The 13,463-nt window shown below is 34.5% G+C and overlaps 1 protein-coding gene across 5 annotated transcripts in view; it reads right to left on the bottom strand.

Moving 5' to 3' along the window:
- The window catches only part of LOC140447766 (glycoprotein 3-alpha-L-fucosyltransferase A-like), a 155,552-nt gene that overhangs the window by 82,022 nt on the left and 60,067 nt on the right, over positions 1 to 13,463 (bottom strand). The window contains exon 1 of one of the 5 annotated variants that reach the window (XM_072540616.1): positions 5,704 to 5,838. The exons of the other annotated variants lie outside the window; for them this stretch is intronic. The gene's annotated coding sequence lies outside the window, so the exon portion shown is untranslated. Of the gene's footprint in view, positions 1 to 5,703; positions 5,839 to 13,463 lie in introns of those variants that run through there. 5 annotated transcript variants of the gene reach the window in all.

Below are 13,463 nucleotides of genomic sequence, written 5' to 3'. Positions count from 1 at the left end.
CGAGGGACGACTACACAATACAGGAAAATATTTTCAAGCAAATACTTTGTTAAAACTAAGATGAATTGCATTAATTTATTTTTAAGTAAAATATTTATGTTGATATTATTTTTTTAAATCCCATTTGAAAGAGTCTGGGAAATTTTTTATAAGTTGAAATGGTTGGGGTGGGGAATTTTTTGGGTTTGGGAGGAGAGGAAAATTGGTGGGTATTTTAGAGGATTATATTTTTAAATGGTAAATTAAATTTGCATCATTAATTGAATACAATAATTGCATATTATATTCTACTCTCATTATATTCATTGACAATAGAACCTGAATTATTTTAGCGCTCTCTGTTGAGCAGTAGTATAATAATTTTGGTTTACTGCTCTCTGCATCTGACTACAACCAGATGGAATTCTGTCTACCATATGCTCAAAAGATTCACACTAATGTCTCCATATATAGCTGCAATATTGGCAGATCCCTCGATTAAAAAAGCACCAAGGATGATTTCTGCTTCAGATATAAAACTAATCACTGAAATTGTAAGCATTTTATCGCCTTTCGATGAGGCCACAAAGGAGATCTCGGGTTCCCAGTACATTACTGCTAGCCTTGTTATCCCCCTTGTGTCTATTATCGAAAGATTTTTAAAAAACCTCAAGCCAAACCTTAGTACAGCTCAAAAGTTATACCAAAAGCTTATAACTAGCCTTCAAGAGAGAGGCACCAAGATTCCCTGCTTTGCCATGCCACAATCACGGACCCGAGGTACAAAAAACTATATCTGAATCCTTATATCGGAGACAGTCACATCCAATTTAGGCTCGGAAGTTAGGACCTACCTTACCGAAATCGGAAAACTTTCTCCTTCCTGTTCCTTCCAGAATGAAGAAGCCAAAGTGAGTTTAAAATCAAACCCTCTTTGGTCTTCACACTATCTGGAGTTGGTGAACAGTGGTTTCAGTTCCAGTTCTCAGGACACACAGTTTCAAAGTTCTTTTTCAAATGAACTGACTCTATATCTGCAGCGGCCTTTGCTGCCAAGTGATCCGTTTTCATTCTGGGATCAGAACAGAACCTATATGCCAGGCTTGGCTTTTATAGCTAAAAAAATACATGTCGTTGGTCGGCAACATCTGCTTCAAATTCTTGCAAACTCTCCCTTGCTCGTTGAATTCTACTTCTTTTTTTGTACTTTGTAGACTTGTTGTAGATGGGCATCTTCGTAACGTTTGTCTAGTCGAGTGAACAAGGTCTGGTAACATTGTTCTTGACCCTTAGGAATCGACCTTGGGATATTCGCAACATCACCTCGTAAAGCAGCAGTCAAGGAAAGTCTTTTCATGTTCTGACCAATGATTGGCTGTCGCAATAGCTTCAAATTGTCTGAGGTATATGGACCAAGAAGACTTTCCATCAAATAATGGCAATTTGAATCTCATATGATGTGTCGTTTCGTCTCTATGTGATTTTTCTTTCACTACAGAATCTAAAACAACTGCATTAACTGGTGGTATCACTTTCGTATTGGTTATCATGGTTTCTAATTGTTTGATCTTCTCTTCTACGTCGTTTACATTTTTCTGTATCTGATCGAATGTACTAGAAACTTCTTCAAATTTCTCATTGTTCTGACTACATACTTCGTCAAATCTTCTAGAAACATTTTCGAGTTTCTCGTCGTTTTGTCTAGCTACTTATTTAATAATTTGAGACGTTTCATCGAATCTTTTGGAAACATTCTCGAATTTATCATCATTTTTCCTAGAAGATTCTTCGATCATTTGCGAGATATTTTCAAATTTATTATAGATTTTTTTAAGTTTCTTCGATCATTTGCGAGACATTTTCAAATTTCTCGTCGTTTTTTCTAGAAGTTTCTTCGACCTTCTGCTAATTCTTCTGCTGATTGAAAATGGAATGTCTCTGGGTCATCTTCATTCTTGTTGAGAACATTCTCTAGTCGTTCTTGGGGGATCTTCTTAGACCCGCTGCAGTCTTCATTGCGTCTTCATCTAGTTGCTCATGCAACTGTTTTACTGACAGTTGTACTAGCAGCAGCTTTGTTCAGGTACACACGTACTTTTTAAATGTTTTTTTTACAAAGATCACTACCGAACTACGCGGATGTTCCTGACGAACAATACTTTTCAAAAGTTCAAAAGTCTTTTTCAAAAGTCACTGATGAATTTATTTTTTTAAACCCCACACCTGACACCACTGTGCCGTTTTTAAATAAAATGAGCAACCATTATATGGGCTACGTCGAATGCATATTCGTAACAGTATCAAGACCGAATTGGTCTTCATAGCTTGAACACTTTTTTTTCAATTTTTTTAAGGAAGTGTATTAGTCAAACTCGTGGCAATTTTGTTTGTTATAAAGAGCTATTTATTTTAACGTTTTGATTTCCATTTCGGAAATCGTTCTCAAATCGTATCGTGTCATTTAATTCGGGAGCGAATGATGACGTATGTGTAATATTTCGATGCAATAGGTCGGGTACTACTTAATATACAATATATTAAATTTATAAATTTAGATTTATGTACTCGTCAGACGTTTAAATAGGCGTATCGCGTTAGTAGTTTATTTTATATTAGGGAACTTTATTTTTAAAGGTTTAATTTTAATACATATATTTATTCTATAACTATGGTTGCAGGCATAACCCTTCCGAAGGCTCTGTGGAACACCGGGACTCCACGAAGCGCACTTAAAGTAACAAAGTAACGCTGGCGTAGACAATAGGATAACTATAGTAGTTTTTAAAGGAATATTTTAAATCAATATCAAAATCAGATCCTGTGTTGCTGTCGGCAAAGGAGATAAGGAAGATAATCAAATAAAGATAAAATGTAAAAACTCAGAATTGGAAATAGTAACAACTTACGAATACCTGGGAAGTATAATAACTAATGATGGAAAAATAGACTGGGAAATAACAAATAGAGCAAAGAAATCAAACAAGTTATATTATGCGTTAGCCCCAATAATGGGAAAAAGAGAACTTGCACGAGAAACAAGAATAAAAATATATAACACAATAGTGATACCGACTGTGCTCTATGCAAGTGAAAACTGGACAATTCTGGAAAAACATAAGAGCAGGATAAACGCAATGGAGATGAGACATCTAAGAAGGATAGTTGGAAAGACAAAATGGGATAGATTAAGCAACGAGACTATTAGGAGAATGGCCAACCAGGAACCGATAATGAACAAAATAGCAAAGAGACAAATGAACTGGTATGGGCATCTGATGAGGATGCAATCCAATAGAATAACAAGAAAAATTTATGAAGCAAAAAACATCGGAAAAAGAAAAAGAGGCAGACCAAGAAAAAAATGGATACAGCAAGTAGTAGAGGCGGGAAAACTTAAACAAAACACTCGAGGAATTGAAAATAATGGCAGGAAACAGAAAAGAATGGAAGAGGTGGGTAAATGGAAATTAAAATAGCTAGCCCAAATCCGACACCCTGTTAGGGTAAAAGGAAGGGGAGAAAGAAAGAAAGAAAGAAAGAAAGTGTTGCTGTCACTGGTATCGCTTTAAGAACTTTTTAATTCTTCAGTAATTATATCTACGTCAGGTTTATTTTTCAAATATTTTTCTTGGTGTTGACAACATTTATACATAGTTTTTTCCATTTATCTACACTGAATATGGCAACTTGTTGTAGAAAACGATGACATCGAAGCACTGAACGAATTTGTATACCTGGGAGCGCTCGTTAACACTGAAAATAATACTATCGCAGAATTTGCACGGCCAACATTTTGGGCGCAATCTCCTTAAATATTAAGGTAAAACTTTCAGAGACCTGGACTCTAACAAAAAGTAAGGAAAACATTTTAGGCTGTTTCAAAAGAAAAGTACTATAGAAAGAGTGTGAAGAAGAGGATACAACTTGGAACTTCGAACTATAGAATATACCAACAACCAGATATCGTAGAATATATTTAGTACTAATGTTTGTATTTTGAGAACGATTTCCGAAGTGGAAATTGAAACGTCAAGAAACGTACTTTAACCTTTAATTGTGGCTTATTCCCATTTAAACATGGTATTCCCATAAACTACTTTTATTTATTTTTAAAAACCAAAATTTGAGTTTCAAATATGTTTATTTTGACGTTTAGATTTCCACTTCGGTATTTTGTATTTCGAGAACTGAATTGATTTTGATTTTCTAAATGGAAATCGAAACGTCAAAATAAACATTTTTTAAATTAAAATTGTGGTTAATTCTCAATAAAAATAGTAAATTATATTAAAATGCCACAAGAAAATAGATTAATACATTTAGAAGCTATGTATCACGAATATTCAAATTAATAAGAAGCCAAAAAAAGTATGACGTATACCACTCAGACTGTGACTGAAAAGGCCACGGAGACATCGTATTTACTTAGCCAAGACAATGATGGAGCCGAAGCAATGACAGGTAGAATAGCAGGAGCAGTATCACTAATAAAAATGAAAGCGCCAAATTTTAGTTCCAGCCATTGTATTATGCATAGACAACCACTCGCGGTTAAGAAACTGCCGTCACATCTAAAATTGACAATTTGGTTCTTGATGACGTGGTAAAAATAATTAATTTTGTCAGGTCACGTCCAGTCCAATTTCACCCTATCATTTCCAATATTATGTGAAGATTATGGTAGCAATCACTAAACACTCCTGCTCCAGACGAAAGTAAGTTGGTTATCTGGGATAAAACTTTGACAAGGCTTTTTGAACTAAGAACATAATTATAAGCTTACCTTACATTTATTTCTTTTAACTTAAGTTAAAACGGCTGTTTATCCGATAACATTTGGTTATTTAGACTAGCATTTTTAGTAAATATGTGTGGAAAACTTAACTAGTTATACCTGTCACTACAATAAAATACAATAGTTTTCAATGACAACCATAAGATAACCGCCTTTATAAAAAAAAGTAAATACAAGTAAAGCCATATATTAACAAGGCCAATAGAAATGAACTTAAGAGAGAAACTAATAAGGACAACGAAGTGTCGAATGATGAGACAACGAATTAAGCGCAGACCATCTTGATTGTTTTAAAATGCAGACTTGGCTGCAAATTTGATGAAATTCGGCAATATCTGACGTGTATTTTTGCAAATTATGTAACTTTTGGAGCTCAACTTTAAGGCTCTAATTACCTTATGTTCTAAGGTAATTATTTACCATGTTTCAAGACTCTATGTCACTTTCATCCGGAGTTGTCTGTAATTTTCACGACTCTAGAACTTTTTCTTCTTAAGTTATCGCAGAGATGAACAGACAGACAGACGGACAGGCAACGCCATGATTTCAAGAAGGATCTGGCGGTTCCTTGACAAGAACAGAAAAAAAGAAGAAGAAAGAGAGAGGGAGGGAGAGAGAGTGAGAGAGGGCAAACCTCTTAGGGAAATAGCTAAGTGAAGCGAACAGGCAAAAGATCAATAAACACAATACATGTAAGAAAACATAAAAACAGAGGTTAAGTTGAGAAAATAATGGAAAAAGATAGTGCAAAACATATCACAATATGAAAAACAATCTCAAAATTAATAAATATCCCACACAAAAATGATTTTCAAGATAAGAGCTACAACTTTGTACGACGTATAATTCATGGTGTTGCTATCAGTACAAGAAATTAATCTGTAAAATTGATGAAATTATAAAAATAGTTTAATATTTCTAGAACATACCTATAATCCGCAACAAATATGAAAACCCGTTTATCAATTAGACTAGTTACACATTACAATCCAGCCGATGGGCGTTTTGATACGATATTGATTTCGGTTTTAGAAATACTTACAGATGATCGAGTTTAACAAATTGTACTGTATTTTATATATATTTAGCGATCAAATTCGCGGCATAAGTCCATGTACTTATCCATCTTATCCACGTCCTGATAAAGATAAGATAAATGATTACCATTATTGTGAAATGTCACACTGGTATTTTTTCTTGAGTATTTTTTATTGAGGGCTATCAAACATTTATTGGAGATATGACTCCTAATAGTTGTCACTGTCGTTTGCAAAGAAGATATTATTGTACAGGGTGCGGCACCGAAAACGAAACAAATGGAACATCTTCAAGACAATTTTTTGTAAAAAAAATTGTGAAAAACCTGTTGATTTTTATTCCATAGGGATCATCTTTTTACCATTCATTCTATTACCATTCCTTCCTCACTGTCTTTCCGTCACTATAACCAATATAATTTAGATAGGGAAAACAATGAATGTGACTATACATATTTTAAAACGTAATTTTATAATAAATTCAGTCATGTAACTTTTTATTTTGGCGCCATCTTGTGGGAACAAAAAATTGGTCCGCATTTTAAATTATTATACGCAGCAGTTTAATACGCAGTTTATAACAAAAATATCACAAATTTGAATAATTTACAGTATTTGAACTGAAAATTTTATAATTTGTACTTCAATAATTGCAAACTAATATAATTTATCGTTTTTAAATACATAAGTAAAAATAATTATTCTCGAAACTTTGTCGGAAGTTTCTGAGCATTTCTAAAGTTATTTGAAGACATTATATGTGACATAAGCTTTGAGAAAAAACAAAATAATAAGCTTAATTAATAAAACGAAATTGTATTCTAACTTAAATATTAATATTATACCTTTTACAGGAAAAAAAAGATCTTCGTCTTTCTCACCATCGGCAATTTCGCTTGTTCTTCGGCGGATTAATACCTAAGTATATGAAAGGTTTTGACTTAGTTTGAGCGGTCGTCCGATACTTTGCTGATACTAGTTTGATGATTTGCTGATTTAGCTCTTGCTATTTTCACTCACTCTGGTCTCCTCCATGCTACTTATGTGATTATACCATTCTTTTTTCTATTTAGTAACCATTCGTTTATTTTACTGTTCTATGTATTCGTATAGTACCCTGTACGTTACATTTTCTTGTACTAACAGTACTCAACAAACTAGAACTTTTTCACTAAGTTTCGTTGTTGTTTTAAATTTAACTTTGTTTAAATATTAATGAATTAATGAATAGTTTTAATCCAAGCTTCGGGCCAATCCGGACTTCACTTGCTCCTAAATAACTGCTGAATACAATTTTTTGTAACTGCAAGAAAGGCTACATAAATAGTTGTGAATGCAGAAACGTTGGATTGTTTTGTTCAGCAGTCTGTTACAATTATCAACGTCACTCTTGCAGTTTAATCAAATTAAACAGTTAAAGATTTTGTCGAAAACGATGAAGATTTCTTCTTCTTTCAGTGCCTATTCGTTCCGAATATTGGCAATCATTCTGGCTATAATTATTTTATTGACTGATGCTTTAAATAGATTCGTTGTTGTTGTGGAGAACCATTTCCTCAGGTTCTTCAACCATGATATTCTCCTTCTCCCAATTCCTCGCTTTCCGAATACTTTACCCTGTAGGATTACCTTCAGTAATCTGTATTTAGTGCTGTTTCTCATTATATGTCCGAGATATTCCAACTTTCTCCTTTTAATGGTATACATCACCTCTCTTTCTTTGCCCACTCTTCGTAATACGGTCTCGTTGGTTAACTTGTCTGTCCATGATATCCTTAGAATTCGCCTGTATAGCCACATCTCGAAGGCTTCAAGTTTTTTCTCCATTGCTTCATTGTGGCTTTTAAAGAGTTTGGCCATGTTATTGAATGCACTCCTAGCCTTCTCTATTCTACATTTTATTTCCTGTGAGTGATCCCATTGTTCATTTACTGTTGTTCCAAGATAGTTATACTGTTTTACTCGGTCCACTGGTGTATTATTGATAAGTAGTTGAGCGTCTCTAACTTTATTTTTGCTGATGATCATAAATTTAGTTTTTGTTATATTTACTTGAAGTCCAAATCTTTCACTTACTTCATTTACTTTGTTTATCAGTTGCTGTAAACTGTTCAAACTGTCTGCAAAAATAACGGTGTCGTTTGCATAACGGATGTTGTTTAGGCGTTCTCCATTTAGAAGTATTCCATGTTCGCATTTTTCCAAGGCTTCACTAAATATTTCCTCTGAATATAGATTAAATAATATAGGTGAAAGTATACAACCTTGTCTAACGCCTCGTAGAATCTGGATCATTTCCGTTGGTTCACCTCCAAAATTCGTTCTTATTGTGGCTGATTGGTTCCAGTATAAATTTTGTATTATACGCCGATCTTTATCATCCATTTGGGCTCTTGTTAGAATATCCATCATTTTTTGGTGTTGAACTGTATCAAATGCTTTTTGGTAGTCCACAAAGCAGGTGTAAATATCGCAAGTCATATCTCTGCATCTTTGAAATAATACTTGTAGACTAAACAGTGCATCTCTTGTACCGAAGCCCTTCATGAATCCAAACTGTGTGTCTTGTATTCTCTCTTCGCATAGCTTGTATATTCTACGATGTATAATTTTAAGAAAAAGTTTTAATGTATGGCTCATTAGACTTATTAGCCTATATTCTCCGCACTTTTTTGCTCCCTGTTTCTTTGGTAAGGTAATAAATTCTGAAAGTAGCCAATCTTTTGGGATATTGCCTGTGTCATAGATATTATTGAAGATTTTACATAGTACTCTTAAAGATTCATCATCAAGAAGTTTAAGAAATTCAGATTGTACTCCGTCTGGTCCTGGAGCTCTACCTTCTTTTAGTGATATTATGGCTGCTCTTATTTCTGCCACTAGTATAGGTGGTCCTGTTTCCGTAGGTATTGGGGGCTGGTTCTCTCTCTCATCAAAAAATAAATTTCTTATGTAATTTTTCCAGGTATCATTGATACTCTCTTTGTCCACGATTATCTCTCCATTGTCATTAACAAGTTTACTTATTCTTCTGTTTTTACATTTACCTGTAATTTCTCTTACCTTCTTATGCACGTTGAAGTCGTCGTATTTACTTTGGAGAATTTCGATTTCTTGGCATTTTTTCTCCAGTTCTTTCTGTTTGGCTTCTCTGATCTTTCTCTGTATCTCTCGCTGTAATGTTTTATACATGGAGTTATCGTTCTTGTTTTTCCTTCTTTCTTCCATTAGTTGCAGAATCTCTGTCGTCATCCATGTCTTATTCTTACCTTCTTCGTTCTTCATAAAATTGTCTTTAATGTCGTCTATTGTTTTCTTAAGGGATTCTATCTTATCTTCTGTGCTTTCCGTTGTATTATCGATTTCTTTAAATTTTCTATTTAATGTTTTGCTGACTATTTCTTTTACTTCGCTACATTTCAGTTTTCTCATGTCATGTTTTTTTACAGTTTTTCCGCGTATTTTCTTTAACTTAGTTCTATACACGCCCACTAAAGGATTGTGGTCAGATTGAATATCAGCGCCTGGGTAGGTTTTAATACTGTTGAAACTATTTCGATATCTTTTGTTAACAAGCATATAGTCTATTTGATTGAGCCTAGTTGTCTCTAGGTGATTTCCACGTATACAGGCGTCTAGGCGGTAGTTATTAGTTGTACAGCCATTATAATTGTACTAGAGATATCCATAGGGATCTTTAATATAGTGGTTTCTCGTTGCCTTCTATATTCTTATGCCGTTGACCAAACCATTGATTCTTCCGCCTTTGGGGCCGGTTTCTCAGCCCCAGGACAAAAGAGTGCCCTACCACCTACCAACTCGTCCGCCCGGAGCCGTTGGTCGGTAAGTGGGGGACTGCTTATACCGGATGAAGATTTAACTAGATTATTTTTCTTCTTCGAGTAGTCACCCTAATACTCACTACTCTACTTCTCACTAGTACAACTCTGCCTGGGGGTTATGAGCACGAGGACTGGGTGGATTGAGTAGCTCAGAAGCCGTGTTTATGCCCACAGCCGATCCTAAGCCCAGATAAAAGAGGAGGTTTGATGGGCCAGGTTAGCATCCTACCCATTGTAAAAGAAAACAAGGCTCAAAGAACCGGAATAAAGCATCGGAACCAGACGAAACCTAAGATGATGAACCATGCAAAGAAAAGGAAAACGAGGAGAAAAAATAAGCCCACAATCAGATTAGCAACATGGAACATTACTTCTTTTAACAACGAAGATCAAGAGATAATAGAAGAACTGATAAATAAAAACATAGATATTTGTGCAATCCAAGAAACCAAGAAGAAAGGTAAACGCCAAAGAGACTATAACCAATATTTTCTAGCATGCAGTGAAGTGAAGCAAGAAGAAAACGAACACTAGTAGGTGTAGGTATACTTGTCCATAAAAAATTTAAAGACAACATAAATAACTGCCGTTATATCTGCGAAAGAATAATACATATGAACATCACAATTGACTACCAAAAATTTAATGTCATATCTATCTACAGCCCCGAGGACTGCAAACCTAAGGAGAAACGAGAGGCATTCTACGAACAACTGCAAACCATCCTGGATGAAATGCCTCACGAAGAACCCTTAATTCTTATGGGTGACTTTAATACACGAATCGGAAATGAAATAGTTCCATGAGTAAACCAAAGATTTAATGAAAACCATGTCAACGCAAATGGAGAACTCATGGCTAATCTACGTGCTTTTAACGAACTGAAAATTAATAATACTTTTTCGATCATAAGCTCTAGTATAAATATACATTTTAAAACTCCAGGGGGCACAAATCTATGATTGATTTTATTGTCACTAATAGAAAAATCCACCCAAAGCAGATTCTAGATATCCGAACTTTAAACTTAGCAGACGCAGGGAATGAACACAAACTAGTACTAGCAAAAATAAGAATGAAAATAACACCAAAACATTTTCTACAGGAAATCACCGATCTAAAGTAACGTTTAATAACTAGCAATAGGCTAATGGGTAACTGCGAAACTTGCAAGACTCTTACTGCAAAACCAAGATCAAGACCAAAACCGGGAGCGCAATATCAAGACCAAGACCAGGTGTATTAGCGCAAGAACAAGACCAAGACTGTCTAAGTCTCGTCTTGTTCTTGCATTTGGGCAATACTAGTTACCACCCTGTAGACTGTATACCTAGAGATTATCACAGGATAATAAAAAAATTGCATTAGAAATCACATCGAATTTATCCCAACCAATCAAAGATTTAGAAATTCCATTATAAACGTTAAGACTTACTCGGGAGCAGATGTTCCATCAGACCATAACCTCATTGTCTCAAAAATGAAACTAAAAGGAAAAATAATAATAAAAATTCTAAAGTTCTAAGGAGAATACTTAGCTGCTCAAGATAAACGAAATACGTTAATGCTGAGGCTTCAACTTTTATAAATCAAGAAATGAAAAGATTAACATTAGAAATGAAAAACACTCAGAATGTGAATATTATATGACGTAAAATCAAAAAATCAAAGCAAAGACACAGAACGAAACTCTACAAAAGAAAGAAGAAAGCCGAAAACCTTGGATGACCCAAAAAATACTGCAAATCATGGAACAAAGAAGAAAATATAGAAACAAAAAATCAGATAAACATAGGGAAAATATAAATTAATAGGGAACAAAATAAAAGAGGCTAAGAAAAAGTGAATGATGGAAACATAATTTGAAATTAAGGAATTGCAAATGAAACGTGATCATTATAATTTGCATAAAAAAGTCAGAGAATTATCTGGAAAATCATGAACAAACAAATCTAACTGATTAATTGACAAAAAAATAAACCTATTAGTAACCCAATTGAAATAAAACGAGTATGGACTAAATATATTAAAGATCTTTTCATTGGACACAAGAACGGAACCAACACAAATTGATAGCGAGGAAGCTCCAATAATATAAGAATCTGAAGTCCAACATGCTATAAACAACCCAAAATCTGGCAGATCTCCTGAGCCAGATAAAGTTCAGATCGAGCTGATTTAACTTATAGATAAAGACAATTTAAGCGCAATAACTATCCTCTTTAACAACATATATTAATCTAGTATGATACCTAAAGAATGGCTACTATCGACCTTTGTTCCGCTACCAAAAACCAAGAATCCCAAACACTATAATAACTATAAATTAATCAGCTTAATGTTACAATTATAGAAAACATTTTTAAACGTTAAACATGCAAGAATATTCAGAGAGTGTGAAGCGGGTATGAGTAATAGACTGTTTGGCTTTCTAATGGCTTCGGAACAGTAGAAGCTCCGTATAGTTTCACAACCTTTGCTCAAAAATGTCGAGACCAATAAAAAGATCTTTTTGTCGCATGAGGAAGCTTTCGACTAAGTTAAATATAAAGCCATTCTCATGGAATATTTAAAGCAAAAACGACTCGACAAAAATGATATTAACTTAAGGAGAAGTGTCTATTGGAAGATACAGGCTGTGGTAACATTAGATGGAAATAGCACTAAAGAACAAAAAATAAATAGAGGTGTGAGACAAGGCTGTGTACTTGCACCATTACTATTTAATATATACTCCAAAGAGTTATTTACACAAGCACTTAAAAACTGTACAGAAAAGATGAAAATATGACTACATTCATCTCTAAAATGAAGTACAACATACATTTCTACCAACGATATGTTGATGACTGCTTAGTCTGTATTCCGAGTCATAAAATGGATTATACTCTTTAAATGTTCAATAATTTCCATAATAACATTCAACGTACTTATGAACTAGAAGAAAACAACAAAATTACTTTTCTTGATTTAAGTTTACGACTGATCACAACTAACTGGTTTACAAAATATGTTTGGTCCAGAAGATATCTAAATTTTAATACCAACGCACCTATAACCCATAAAAGAAGTGGTGTGTTCACTCTAACTGACAGAGCAATTAAGCTATGTAGCCCGCAATACCATTCCGAAAATTCTAAAAGTGGTAAAAATATCTTAGAAAAAAATAATTATCCATCAGAATTTTACAACCATCTAATTAAAAAAATGAGTTGCTATCTAATTATCTACCATCTAATTATCAAAAATCAATCTAATTCCAATACTAATCCTAAACAAACCTAAACCATACTTTTTTTGTCTTTATAGAGGGGGAGTCAGGAATCTTCAAAAGACATCTCAGTCCAGAACTCCGCCTGACTGACCTTAGTGCAGGATTCGTTTTTCGTACTCCCGGGGATAGTTTCCGAGGTACTTTAAAATGCCCTCTCCGCCCTCCTCGTCCACCTCCGCTGGAGCACCTGGTAGCTGTGGAAATATATATTTGGCCTTTTCCATGGCTTTGTTGTCCTCGTCGTTCTTGGTGACAGAGACTGCCACGTCTCCTTCTTTTACTATGGTCCTCGTAAAGACCTCCTGCGGCCAGTCTTCATTTAGAAATTATATTGTTTTCTTCTCGTCCTTGCATGCTGCCATCTTGTCCGCGATAGCGTATACTCTTCTTTTAATGGCGTCTGGGTTCCCTAGGTCCACTTGAAGCCCCATTGTTGCCATTTTCTTAACTTTCAAGGGTTTCATGTTAATCTACACGCCCCTTCTTCCTTTCTTAGTTTGTTGTTTCTCTCTTTCTTCCCTATCCTTCCCGCTGCT

The sequence above is a fragment of the Diabrotica undecimpunctata genome, chromosome 8 (genome assembly GCF_040954645.1).
Source record: "Diabrotica undecimpunctata isolate CICGRU chromosome 8, icDiaUnde3, whole genome shotgun sequence".
Taxonomy (NCBI): Eukaryota; Metazoa; Arthropoda; class Insecta; order Coleoptera; family Chrysomelidae; genus Diabrotica; species Diabrotica undecimpunctata.
This window is presented reverse-complemented; position numbering and strand designations above follow the sequence as displayed.